The sequence below is a fragment of the Lissotriton helveticus genome, chromosome 11 (genome assembly GCF_964261635.1).
Source record: "Lissotriton helveticus chromosome 11, aLisHel1.1, whole genome shotgun sequence".
NCBI lineage: Eukaryota > Metazoa > Chordata > Amphibia > Caudata > Salamandridae > Lissotriton > Lissotriton helveticus.
In genome coordinates this window covers 910,812,261-910,826,477 of record NC_136072.1, presented here as the reverse complement: position 1 = coordinate 910,826,477, position 14,217 = coordinate 910,812,261, and the positions used below count along the sequence as shown (strand labels likewise).

Sequence of the window (14,217 nt, the reverse complement as noted above, 5' to 3'; positions counted from 1 at the left end):
TATGGACTCTTATTCTTCCTACAACAAAAAAATGAAAGGAAAATTAGACTAATCAGTGAAGAACACAACCTTCTGAACAAAATAGAAGAGAAGTTTGAAGTCGATCCAAAAAAGTTTAATGATCGACAGTACTAGCCCTATAAGTGTCTTTATCTGTAGGTAAGCTGAATTTATCAATTGAAAAACTACTCACCCAGCTTTCTGTGGGAGTATACCTCACCTCACCCGGCAACTGCTCGGTGGTTGAGGCCCCGCTCTATTTGTAGGTAAAAACAAGGGAACATCAGTGAAGTGATCATAAAACATGCTCCCTTAGTTTTACTCTAATATCAAATAAATTAAAACCTATATAAAAAATAAGATCTCGAACATTCACACTGTGATGAAATAGCAGGAAATGCTACCTAATAAGAGGGTAGCTTAACAATAATGTTGATTGTTGCGATGTAGTAAGTACTCAAAAACTAGCTGTTATGCACAAAAGGCATAAAGATATGTACTCATTGTACAGCTAAACATTTAGTTTAAACAATTTTTCAAAGTTTGTGCATAATTGATTCAAAAGCAATTCTGTCACTGATGAAATTCACTTCAAACCTGGAGACCATAGCTAGAATGTGAGATAGAAAACAAACTCCAATGGTAGTCGCATTTAAGTTACAAGAGAGAGTGCAAATACGAAGTGGGGTTCTCTTAACCTCATTTAACAACTCAATGGAGTATAATTCCACAACAGAAACACACCCTAAGGAGCCCAAGAAGCCCCTGTTCTGATTCCTTACCTGTCCGTCGGTATCTCCTCTCGCGCTCTGAGCCGAAGGGAAGGTAACTGACGGCAGGATCGTGTATCTTTTTATACAGTATTTTCGCAACATGGGGTGAATCTTTGATTTTGAAATCTAACAATGGGTTACCTTTCAATATTCGCAAATTTAAAGACTGTCTCTCTCATCTGAACTTCATGTATTTGAAAAGCGTTGAGAGGTTCATGAGCACCTCAAGAAGACCACCCAGCTTGCTGCACTAGAAACGTTTGTCCTCTAATCAGTTCTTCAGTCTACACTTTATGAATACATTGCAACTCCCCATACTACCACATGTGAAAGCCCTGCCACATTAATGTTTTGGAGAGCCATAGGAAGCAAGTTGCCACAATAGACCGTACTACAGATCTGTTGGCATTGATAAACTTCATACTACTGGTTCATCTCACAAACTAAGTATGAAGACCTACACAGCTAGGCGCTCCTGTGCTAGGAGCATTGTGTTTAAAAGAGTACACACCATGTCATTGTTAGGCAGGAACGGAAACGCAAGTCTGACACTCCTTTAGATGTATTCCCTTTGAGGGATGTAAGCTGTAAAGGACACATGGTGATTGTTCACCGTCCTGGAAAGTCCAGTACACATGATTCTTTGTATTTCAGCGTGAGTGTGATTATAATATAAACAATTCAAGAGAAATTATTTGCACAAACAATGAATGCATCCACATTGTTTTATTCACAATGGGATTAAGTATACCAAATATACAGACAACTGTTCAATAAATTGAAATGGTTGTACAGTGCCCCAGGGGAGGGAGAAGGGGTGGGTATGTGTAAGGATATTGTGATGGGAAGGAATTAGTGACAGTAAAATCAGCAAGTTAACAAAACTGTGTTGGCGAGTTATATACAGAGCAAAGGACCATTCGTTCAAAAATAAAGTCAACAAATATCATACTTCAGAGGATACACTTAATGAAAAAATAGTGGCGTAGAGTTGACGATCAAACAGGTTATTGTCGATGTTTCGACCCTCAGAAGTCCGCAGGGATTAGTCGTGCCCTTGCTGCGGGTCTTCATCAGGACCAAAATGGGGGGCAGGCAACCTTGATTTAGCACAAGGTCAAGGACTGTCTTCTTGCGTGATCACTTAGCACGGTGCGTGTCTTGATTAGTTATTTAGTATGTGGTCGAGAGCTGTCATCACACGTGGTCACTTCGCATGGTGCGTGTCCATTAGTAGGATTAAATTGGCACGAGTTGAATAGTGTAGTTGGGAGAAGGTCGTGCAGTTGTATCCAGAGTTGCGGGGATTGCTAGTGAGAGCGGCGTCCTCGCCCAGATTCAATCGGCATTCCATATCACGGAGTTTTTATACCCGATGACCGGAGTTCTGATACCCCGCAACTCTGGATACAACTGCACGACCTTCTCCCAACTACACTATTCAACTCGTGCCAATTCAATCCTACTAATGGACACGCACCATGCGAAGTGACCACGTGTGATGACAGCTCTCGACCACATACTAAATAACTGAGGGTCGAAACGTCGACAATAACCTGTTTGATCGTCAACTTCACGCCACTATTTTTTCATTAAATGTATCCTGTGAAGTATGATATTTGTTTACTTTATTTTTGAACGAATGGTCCTTTGCTCTGTATATAACTCGCCAATACAGTTTTGTTAACTTGCTGATTTTACTGTCACTAATTCCTTCCCATCACAATATCCTTACACATACCCACCCCTTCCCCCTCCCCTGGGGCACTGTACAACCATTTCAATGTATTGAACAGTTGTCTGTATATTTGGTATACTTAATCCCATTGTGAATAAAACAATGTGGATGCATTCATTGTTTGTGCAAATAATTTCTCTTGAATTGTTTATATTATAATCACACTCACGCTGGGACCCCTTCCTCTCAGTACTTACACAACCCAGGTCCCAGTGACTATGTTTGGGTAAAACCCCCCATTTATACCCTCTTTGTATTTCAAGCACCTGCCTCGACCTTCGCCAACTCCAGATGTCAGAAGTGAGACTTATCCATCTGAGAATCCGGACAACCCAATGACTGTACCAATGTCTCTGTCGTCAGTGCCAGTTATGGACACTTCTCCTGTATCTCTGCAGCTTCACATGACCAGATGTGGGCATTGATTCGAGCAGCAAAACGACTTTTTGAAGAGTTGGGATGTATGTATGTAATATTTGTATAACCTATTTAACAAAGGGGGAGATGTAGTGTCTGTTTGTTAGAAATGACGGCACCCTTTTGGTCCCAGATGAACTCCGTAGACCAGTGACATAAGCGCTACAATTACACGCTGAGGAACAAAGATGTGGGATTCCAAGCTCTGTGTGTGGAATAATCATTTACATGTACCCGGGCTGGGGCAGATGTTACATAGGTACCAAGAAAAATAACTTTTCTCCTACAAGACTGATGTGCAACATGTCGTCCTCCTCTAAAGAGAACACGTCGATAGGCCTGGTGACGCAATAGGCACTTATAAAAGTCCAAGAGACAGAACATTGAGCAGGAAAGCCCCAGCAAATGTGTCATTCCAGGACTCGTGACTATCGAGCTCCAGGAAGCACAGAATGTATATGCTGGTACTTGGACTAACAACCAAGAAGGAAAAAGCCCTGAATCATAATGCACAGTACCATGAAATGAATTGCCTTTGGGATCCAGTAGTTATGACAAATAGAAAGTTTCCTCCTTACGAATATTTTCTTTGATAGAAATTCTTGTTAATATGTGACATTAGATCAACATAAAAAAATCAAGATATCTTCTTGGGCCTCGTCCTGATAGTAGTACCAAGAGAAATCTTAGACTTCTTAATACATTTATATTTTTGCTTCACTACTAACGTCATAGCTTTTGGAATAACAGTGGATTGACACCATTTTTTGAAGGAGCTAAATACTTTGGCAGGTGCTTCTCCAGTCTTACACCAACTGAGAACCTTCTGTGGGATGATGAAAAGATTCACAATATCAAGCAGACCAATCCCTTCATTCTGAATTTGATGATTCAGGGAAAAGACCGTCATTCAAGCGTATATCCCTGGGAAGAAGTCATTGCCTTTTTATTATCAAATGCCACATGGCCATCACATAAGTGTCAACAGACAATTACAACTTAACACCTGAACACACACAAGATGGCGCAGTTATGTCAATTTCTTTCCACTTTATCACAAGGTCTAACTCGCTGGGACTAGGGGCACCCCCGGTGCTGCAGCACCCCAAGGTCATCTGGAGGGATTCAACGGGACGAAGAGAAGTAATGAGGCCCTTTGTATTGTTTATTTTTGCAGTATTGAACCTTGATAAGAAAGACAAGATTTAGTGATGACTAAAATAAACTGGAACAGCACATGTTGCTAGTGTTGATTGAATTATATTTATGTAGACTAGGTTACGAAATAAAAATGTCTTTATGAGTCTTAGTTGGGAAGAGGAGGCCTTCGGGGATATCAAACACCACACACTTTTAGGAAGTGCAAAACATGAATGCCTATACGCTAATGTTTTGTTAAGGGAGATATAAGAATTTTTTTTTTTTTTTTTTACAAAAAAGCGCTTGAGCATGCTTGGTCTCACATATTAGATGACCAAAAGAAACCAGTGTTAATATACATTATAAATAATACAGAGTACTATCGCACAGTAATTAATATCCATTTACCAACTCGGTTATACGTGATACCTAAGGGGAGTGGGAAAGATGGGAGGGCTCCCTCAGCTGATAAGCAACAAGCAGGTTTGACTGTTATTACCAAGGCAAGTTGACCTACAGCTGCTCTGGGTGTTTCTGCCACGCTCAGGAACCAAAGTTACCAAACCAGGCAATTGGGCGTTAGAGATATCAGGGTTCTGAGTGCACTTGGTATCAACATTAGAGTTCTCTGGGGCTGTTGGCATTATATGGAGAAACACAAGTGGGTGTAAGTATTTGAGCACAGCAGAGCGCTCTGTGGCTCCGTTTTAGGAAGAGCAAGCCTGTGAATTGCCCGTCTGTCCCACTGTCCCACCCTTAGCTCTTCAGTGACCTCCAGTTTGTTGCTGAAGAGTCCGGGGAAGGAAAAGGAGTGGCTACAAAATGTAAATGTAGCACTCCTCATGATGATCAACTGACAATAGCGTAAAAGGGTGTGAGATGTTGGGTTTGGGACTCCAGTTGCCCATTGTAGTTTGTATGCTTCTATCCGGAGGGTGGTGAGCATGGGCACTATATATCTTTAAGAGTAGATACCCTAGCCACAATTTGGCACATCATCAGAAAAGACAGCCAGGAATCCTAAAATACAAAAACATCAGCTACTCACAGCTTTAGGTATCTAATATAGCAAGGTTTGTCTGATTTATTCACGTTTCATCTTTATAAAGCACAACTCAACCGCAAAGGTGTCTTTGTGCTGTACATCAAAATAATGTCGAATTGGGACAGTGGATCAAACGGTCCGTTTATATATGATCGCTTTTAAGTATGCTGTAGTAAAGTAAACTGTACTTGATATATGTGTACCTAAATTCAGCCTTTGGCCTCGTCAATCAGGAGAAGTTATTGCTATCGTTGCACAAGATGGGTGTTGCTAATTCTCTTTTGAGGGTAATAATTGGACGGCTTACGAGCAGTACAGCTACGGTCCTTTAGGGTCCCTTTGGTGAGTGCAGTGATTCCTTCCTGACTGACCAGGGAGTAGGGAAAGTCTGCTTGCTAGCCCCAGTCCTTTTTATCCTATTCTTAAGTGATATGGATAACATCTGTTAAAATTTAACCTTGACGTACCAATTATTGCCGGGAATAAGGTTCCAATCCTTCTTTTTGCAGATGATGCAGTGTTACTAGCTATAACTGAACATGCATTACACAGATTATTGATGTGTTTTATAGGTAACTTTATTAAGAAGGATCTAACTGTACACACAAAGAAAACCAAGGCTATGCTTGTTAAACCGTTACGCTACTTAGAAGAAAGCCTAGGGTCCATGGCGTACTATTAGAGTGTGTTATCATACTGTAACTATCTGGCCATACGCTTTGAAGATCAGTTAAGGTGGATAGCCAGATAGATAAGGCATCCATTACCTTACTACAAACCACAAGATACACACTTGGCTTTAGACAAAAGGTGGGTACCCACTTTTAAAGTATACATTTGCAAATTTACCAACAGAAAGTAGTGGCTGCTGCACTGTATGGAACAGAGCTATGGGGGTATGGCAATTTGAAGAAGCTTCAAGAGCTACAGAATCATTTTTAAGGTCCCGGTTTTTGCTGGGCCCTGGGGCCCCATTGGAGCCCCTGGATTTGAATCTAGGCATTTTCCCCCATAGCTGATCAAGCGGCATTGAAACCTGTATTGTATTCGGCCCATTTACATAAAAACCCTTGTGCAGCAATAGATCTTAAATCAGTTTTAGAAAGGGCTACATATGCAGGCAGGGCGAAAGAAATTAGTTGAACTATGTTAAAAATCTCCTAATATCCCTACAGTTAGAGGGTTACTGGAAGGATCCTAACCAAGTAGGCCTGTGACTCAATGGAAATTATTAAAAAGAGGCATTGGTCTTTTAAAATAGAGGAACATGTATACAGAGCACAGGTAGCCCATTGGCAAGGTACCTTGAATGCAAAGTGGATCTGGGGATTGAGAAGTACTTTGATTTGAGGCATCCGGAATTGAAGCACTCCTTACATATAAAACTTAACATGGTTACCTTTTCCAGCTAGGGAATACATAGTAAGATGTGAAAGGTAACACAATGGTAATAATCGCTGTGACTGTACTTTTGGTGTAAAAGACACTGTTAAGAACATTTTGCTATTTTCCACCAAGTTTGACCAGGTCTGTAAACAATGGTTACTCGCTTTATTCAAGCTTTACGGTACTCAGTCTGTATTAGACGCCCTGACACTCTGTCTAAGGACAGAGAAGCAAATACATTTTAGCTTTGTGTGCTGTGTCCTCCTATTTATGGGTAATGTGGCCGAAAATCAAGCATTTGGGGGTGTCGGCTTAAGTCAGGCGAGGCATACTATACTGTTCCAGGAGAGATGAATAAGTCTTTTTTTTAGACTTAGGCTCTTCTATGCATGTTGCCATGGTTGTAGGCCTAGTATTTAGGGCGGGGTTGGTAACTTCGATTAGGCCTAGTGTACGATGGGTCGGATCACGTTAGAGAGGTAACCCCGATAATGCATGACGTCTAATAGCTTTGTTAGGTGGCTTGCTTTTAAGTAACAGTTGTTATACTTGACTCGTGTACAGTACAGTACACGTCTCGGCTGCTAATATGTGCGCGATAGATGAGGTTCTATATCATCAAATATTAATTTGGTTTGACCGTCATGCTGTGAATTGTATGGGAGTGTTTGTTTCCAACAAGGAAGTGAAAGTCTAAATGGGATTTTAGGATGGTTATTAACAAGAAAGTAACAACTGCACTATCATTTTAATACATTAAATAAGAGTATTGTGTTCTCTCCTACTTTTGTAGAAAACGTTTTTAATTGTTGAATTGTTACTCCAAGTTGTGTCAAGTGGGGAAGTTTACAATGAATAACACCCGACTGCTATTAACTTGTGGGCTCTGAATCATTTAGCTATCTGACGTGTACTATTGTACAGCAAATATGTCAAAGTAGATAAAGGGCAATTTAAAAAAAGAACGATTTGTTACCTTTGATACAGGAAGAGATGATCATGTTTTATTGTTAGCTGTAAAAGCTAAAATGAGTATGTTGGTTTCAATCTTTGGTTCCGTTATGCACATCATATAAATTCTTTATAGAAGGGATTGTGTATGGAGGGTTTTTATGGATTTCTTTATATTATTCATTATGCAATTAAATGGTAAGTTTGACCTGTAAGGGCATTGTATATTGTTTTTCTGAGGGCAATAAATACATTATTCGATCCGATGGAAAATAACAAGGGGGCTTATGTCAGCTCCTTACATAAATCGGTATAGCACCAAGAAAGACAACAGATCACAAAACAACGATTCAGAAACACTTTCAGGAGAGAGTATTGAGGGATTAATTCAGCGAATAATAGGAACAGATTAGGTTGTAAGTGGGGGGTGCAAGAGGTAGATGGTAGGGGATTGTGGTTCACAGAGTACCTACAGCCATTAGGTTTGATTAAGTGATGGGGAGACAAGACCGGGTTTTGGGAAATGGTAGAAGATGAGAAGGGTACTAGCGTGAGATTAAGAAGGGGAGATATCGAGTGTGAAACCTTGAGTTGAGAGGATGCAGGAGTGGAGATAAGTTTCTATAGCGAGCGTTGGCTAAGGAACTGGAGGAAACTAGGACAGGAGGAAAAGAGAGTGTAGGGTGAACCACGTAACCATGGGGAGGCTAAGGAATTGTTGAAAGAAAACCAAGGTAAATGGAGAAACAGCAAAGGTCCCTGAAGGATATTAGTTCTGAAAGAGTTTAAACACCTTCTTTTTTAGTACTTTGCAGACTTGGAGAGGGTCTTATGGACACCTGAGGTCACGTGCTACTGACTTCCCAATGGAGAGAACTGACTTGCAGTGTCAATTAAGTTATTTAGATTGCATGGCAAACCGGGACTCATTTTCCACTGCGACATCAACCTGCCAGGCACGGGTCCTGCTAATCTGTAGTTACCCCATCCTACTAAAGTGAAACCGGCATGGTTCGTGGCCTTCTACGTGTCTCGTATTCAGGCTAAACCCCTGTGCGAGTTCGCAGCCCAGGAACTTATTGGAGCATTCATCTAGGCAACTTAAAATGAGATTGTCAGTCCTGAATGCCCAGTTCAGTCCACAATGCCGTAAGTGACTGGTAGTGCTAGGTGACTTTTGGAGGGTCCGCTCGCTAAACCAGATGCCTCAGTCTCCCATACACCCGGCATCTACAGAAACGATGATCCCTTCACCTCTCGCTCGCTTTTCAGCTTTGGATTCTCAACTATGCATCTATTAAAGGGAGGATTCAAAAAGGTCTGACTGTAGACAATGTGGAGTGAGGGAAAGCAGCATCCTGACTTACAAAGCACTTGTCGTGCTGCCGTAGTATTTCCCTCTGTACAATTATTTCTAACTCTGTCACACAACGATCCCTCTCATTGTCATCTCTTGCCATCCTTAATCCCAATTTATACCTGCATTCCAGTTCTAGGCTTATCATCTCCCCCTCTCCTAAATACATCTTCATCCTCTCCCTACTAGCCAGGAGCTTAAGAGCAGCTCCTCACCAATCACTATTGCTTCATCTGGTGTGATGCTGGCATTTCTATCAAGAAGACAACTGCAGCATTCACCTTCATCCTGCCACACCTCCTTCAGTACTCCGAAGTGACCTTACAGTTGTGTGTAGCACTAAAGAAACAAACACAACATAACACATTTTGCAAGCCCCCCCGAAACCTTTTAAGCTTGAAAGTCTAGCTGCCCTGACATGAAGTGGATAAAATAACCCAAAATAAAAGTTGCAGTTAGGATGGTGTCAAACCCCAATCTTTTCCCGCTTCCTTACAATGAAGCAAAAGGAAAAGCCCCTTAAGTTAAACACCCCTTGAAAACCCTAGGAAATTATACCATATACTAACTGCCGCTGGTGAACTATTGTAGAAACTTGTCAGCCAATCAGAGCGGCAAGGTCTCTGGAACGCTTAGCACGCAACCAGTGGGAAGCATCTGAACATGGCTTCCCGCTGGACAAAGGGCCCATATATAACACAGTAATACACTTATTGAATTAAATGTGTAACTTCTATGGAGCTATTTTAAATCAACTTTGGATCCACATCTTGAATACTTCACGTAGTGTGGTAAGTGAATTTATGTAAGATCTATTGCTGGAGAACTTGTTCTTAAATTGTAGCAGAATAAGACAAGGCTGTGCTTTTGAGATTTAAAGCTTCATGGCCCCCTCCTCACCCCCTGTTTTTTAACACATTCTTACAGTGGACGGTGTGGGGCATTAGGGGAGGATCGGAAAAAGTTACGACTCACACAAAGATCTATTGGCAGGGTCAGGCATGTCTTAACTGCTGAAATAATTACACAAATTATACAACTTAATGTTTTTTTTCCCTTAACAGATCCTTATATGCATCATCCCATGGGTTGTGTAAGCCAGAAGGAATCTCTTCACTTGCACTCTTCAAAGTGAAACCAGTTCTGTCATTACTACGCAAAATCATCAAGAACTTTGATATGCAAAGTAACTCTGCTTCCACGAAAAAATGACATGGGTGGTAGTTTGGGGCCACCTATATGAAACAACTGCTACACATTTATTGTGCTATCTTCCAACTTCGGCGACCACAAAGGTCTCTCAGATATCTACTTCAGGAGTGGTTCTGCACATGGGCAATGTATACAGTCTAAATGTGATGTTGTGAATGGTTAAAGTCATGCATCGTTTGTGATACACTGAGTCAAAATCTCAGCAAGCTCTTAATTCTCTTTCCCAACGATTAAGGATACAATTGTCTATTCAATAAAAGACCGGTCCTTTACATACAGACTTGTAAAACATAATGCCAGAAAAATTGGGAAGCACACAGAGTAGTCTATAGAGATTTCAAACATAAAAGGAGTGGTTTGTGGCAGGTAGGTGGTTCAAACGTAAGACTCAGAATGAGACAACATGGGAGACTGGGTGTAAGCTGCCTTTGGAGTGTAGGCAAATAGCTAAGGCAAAAAAAGAAAACAGTTCCGGGATGGCATCGGGCAACAGCCATAGAATGGAAGCTAGGAATACTGAATGCCTGATGCCAACTGCTGTCAAATCTGGACTCTCTGCAAGACTTTCCTCTGGCCACGCATTGTACCCAGAAATTCTCTCTCTAAGAATAACCACTTGTATCCTCCACATCATCTGTTGCTTCCAGTATCCTTCTTTACTGACAACGCAGCTTAGAAGTGTGATCAAGACTATGGAAAACAGCAAAGCCTTTAAATGAGGCCACATTACCTAAAGGCCATAGATGCAAAGTTGTACAGTTCACTTAACCTTCAAGAAGGCACTTTCCTGGAATTTAAGATACCACAGTGATCTGGGGGAAGTAGAGAGCATATTTTCCAATTCAGTGTCTTTGAAGCGAATAGTACAGTCTCTTTGAAGCAATGTGTAGACTCCCACAAGACCTGCAGCAATAAGAAGCATTCGACTATCAACAGTGTCTTCCCCAACAAACCTTTAAAGACTCTTTCTCATACAACAGATCATAATATTGCTGCTCCCCATTCACCAGGGTCAGACCATTTTCCCATCAGTATGTAGAATGCTCAGATGAACAGGAGCGTGTTGTGTTCAACAAGGAAATGCCATCAATCTACTGATTTCAAGTGTAAACACCAGATAATCCATTGTTCTTCCGGATTATGTGCCATTACCATCATCTCCCCTCTTTATGTTGTGCATAGATCAATTCTTTCATCTTCTCGGAATGAAGCCCTCAACCTTATAACAGTTCTATAGACAGATTGGTCCAGTTTTCCAAGAAGAAAGACTAGCATCATTCTGTGTCTTCCATGAGACTAAACCTTCATCCCTCTGTGTTAACCTAAAATACAGTACTGACCCAATGTCCTTATTGTGCTTGAGAGCAGACTATTGTCCACCCACTGTGCTATTTTCTTTTAAAAAACCATCCATCAGCCCTCCCCCAGATTCGGAGAACTATCCATCAACCTTATAAAATATTCAAGAACAAACTAGCTTCTTGCTGGGAGGAACTGGACAACAGATGACCCGAGGCCTCCATCTTGCTTTTCAACACGTCCCTACTGAGCTTAGAAAAGCTTCCTGACAAACAGAAGATGATAACGGCATCCTGACAGCAAGCTATGCTTACGAATTAAAGACTTGTCACCTTAGATGCTATAGACTTACGGAATCAGCACAGGTTGTATAGAATGACTGTGATTCCTTATTTATATTTTTTGTGCTTTCATCTGGGTTTTTCAAAGTTGTTATGAACAGGATGGCTTTTCATTTCCACCTGCAATGTCACCATCAGTATATGTGGTTGGACTCACCCCTTTTGCGCAGTTTCCATCTTCCTCTTGACCTGGATAACCTCACAGCTCCTGGATACCTTCATGGGTGATAGGCAGTACTATATGAAATCCTGTTCGACCGATTGACCGCACGTTACTCTGTCATGCTTGAGAAGCTTTCTGACTGAAAAGTGGGAAAGAAAAAAAGCTGATAGTTTTATGTCAAGTGTCAGGATTGGATATCAATGGAGCACAGGTTTCTGTGTCTGGCATTAAACGACTTAGTTTCAGGACTGATGAGGAAACCTCAGACAGTGGGCAGGCTGATTTGGAAGGGGTACAACAGATTTTAGATTCTGATGAGGAACTGGGCACAGTGTCCCACGATCCAAAAGGTAATTTAATTCTACCATTGCTCTCCAACCCTCCAAAGTCTCCAAAGGACAGTCCACTCAGTCAACCAATATTGAAATTGTTTGAGAACAAGCTGGGAGTGGGTCAAAATACAGACGATTAATCCTTGGCACTGAAACACAAAAAAGATCCTGGTAGGGCGGTGCTGAAAGGTCACAGTGGATCATGAAAAGATATCTTTAATGTCAAAAAGCCCTTGGGGCAGACTAGGAATTAAAGCTTTCAGCATCTAAAAATGCCCATATGAGTTTGTGATGACATCTTCTTAGCTGTAACAATAAATACATCTTTTGCAGTAGCATTTGCCTGAAGTATTACATGGCACTGTAGTCAAAATCACCCAAGGGTGATCTTCGTCCAAATCACGTACAACAGGACAACACATCTCCCCATCATACCCTAGAACACTATCAGATTGAGGGGGGACAAAATGTTTTTGAATAGAACCCGTAGCATAAGTCATACCAGCTGTATCTCTACAATGCTCAGTAAGAACTTGGGAAGCCTGTCACAAAAGAAAAACGGATATATTATTTTGTGTATTAAGTTATTTTACCCTTTGACTGATAAAACTCAACCCTCGAGGCCTAGAGCAAATTCCCCAAGGGAAAAACTAGAATTTTTACCTTCATTGGAAATGATGACTCAGTCACATACAGAGTATTGTGTAGATGTTGAAGTGAGGCAAAATGTCACAGACGGGCAGTTAATACTGAAAAATAGATTTACTACTAATCACTTTTCACACCCTCCACAATAAGCGGGGTACTTATTTGCCATTAGATTAACAGAAGGTCTCATCTGAAAATGGAATAGTTACTTGTAACAGTATCTCTGTAGCCGACGCCTATTCTTCATTCACCTCATAACTTCCCGCGTCCATAGTGAAGTACGTTAGCATTTTTTTCTATATATTTACATTATACTTCACTTGTACTATACTGTAAGAGAAAATAGAATTGAAGACTGCAGAGACACTGAGGACCATTGGAGATGATTTGATCATGAGTCATATAGCCGCTGTCTGTTATTCATGCATAAAAACGTAATTCATGTCCTCAAGATGCTTTTCTGAGCCCAATCATTGGATGGTGGAACAATGCAAAACCTGTGGATCTTGAGTAATCTCAGGCCGTACAGCCACATTACAGGTAATTGTTTATTTTTTTACCATACAGGTGTCCTTTGCGTTCCAACATGCCCTAAGAGCCATCAATCCTCAGGAGGGTGCAAGATTACTCCCAAACTGACATCCCAGCAAATCCCTCCTTCACAGAAGAATTTACAGTCAATATGAGAAATTAATTAGCATTATTAATATTTAATGTAATTTGAGGACAGATAAAGTGGCAAGAATTTAACTTAATAAATGATAGTGCTCAAGGAAAATTGACTGGTTTATATAATTTTCGATTGAATATAGTCCGTTTAGAAAGCCATCCCCTAATTGTATCATGCATTTATACGGCTCCTTGACAGGTGGACTCTAAATACTTGTATGCCCAACGTAAATAAAAACCTAATTTAAAAAAAGACTGACTGTTATACATTTTTGGGCTGTAAGCTTTCTTCCTAACGTTCTGCAACAGAATACAGAAACAGGAGACATGGTAATCTATCGTTTCCCAAGCATATGTATTTGTTGGGAATGCATTTTCCGCTGTAAGGTAAACAGTTGTGCACCCTTGCCCGGAGTGCCCTGCTGTAATGGTGTCCTGACTCTTATTTTGGCCCTGGCATCTATCTAATCTAGAGTACCTAGGCCTAAGCCTTTCCCTGGTAATGGAAGATCCTCAACATGTTCTGTGAACCAGAGGGGAGCACGTAGGGTGCCCTATTAAGGGGCAGTATTCTACTGTCCATACCCAGGGTAAAGCGGTAGTGGCGACATACTGTATTTAGTGATCCTTTAATGTCACCAGACTTTTTCTCTTAGAGTGAAATAGAGCGTATGTTACTGACCGCTCATGTGTAACGTTCCGATGCGGTTTGAAACACAGAACTTGAGTCTGACATCGGGTGTGCA

General features: G+C 41.0%; 1 protein-coding gene across 1 annotated transcript in view; it reads left to right on the top strand.

The window, feature by feature from the left end:
* CFAP73 (cilia and flagella associated protein 73) overlaps window positions 1-13,715 on the top strand; it is a 109,415-nt gene extending 95,700 nt beyond the window's left edge. The window contains exon 8 of the mRNA XM_078667167.1: window positions 9,872-13,715. The gene's annotated coding sequence lies outside the window, so the exon portion shown is untranslated. The remainder of the gene's footprint in view (window positions 1-9,871) is intronic.
* Window positions 13,716-14,217: the final 502 nt, after the last annotated feature.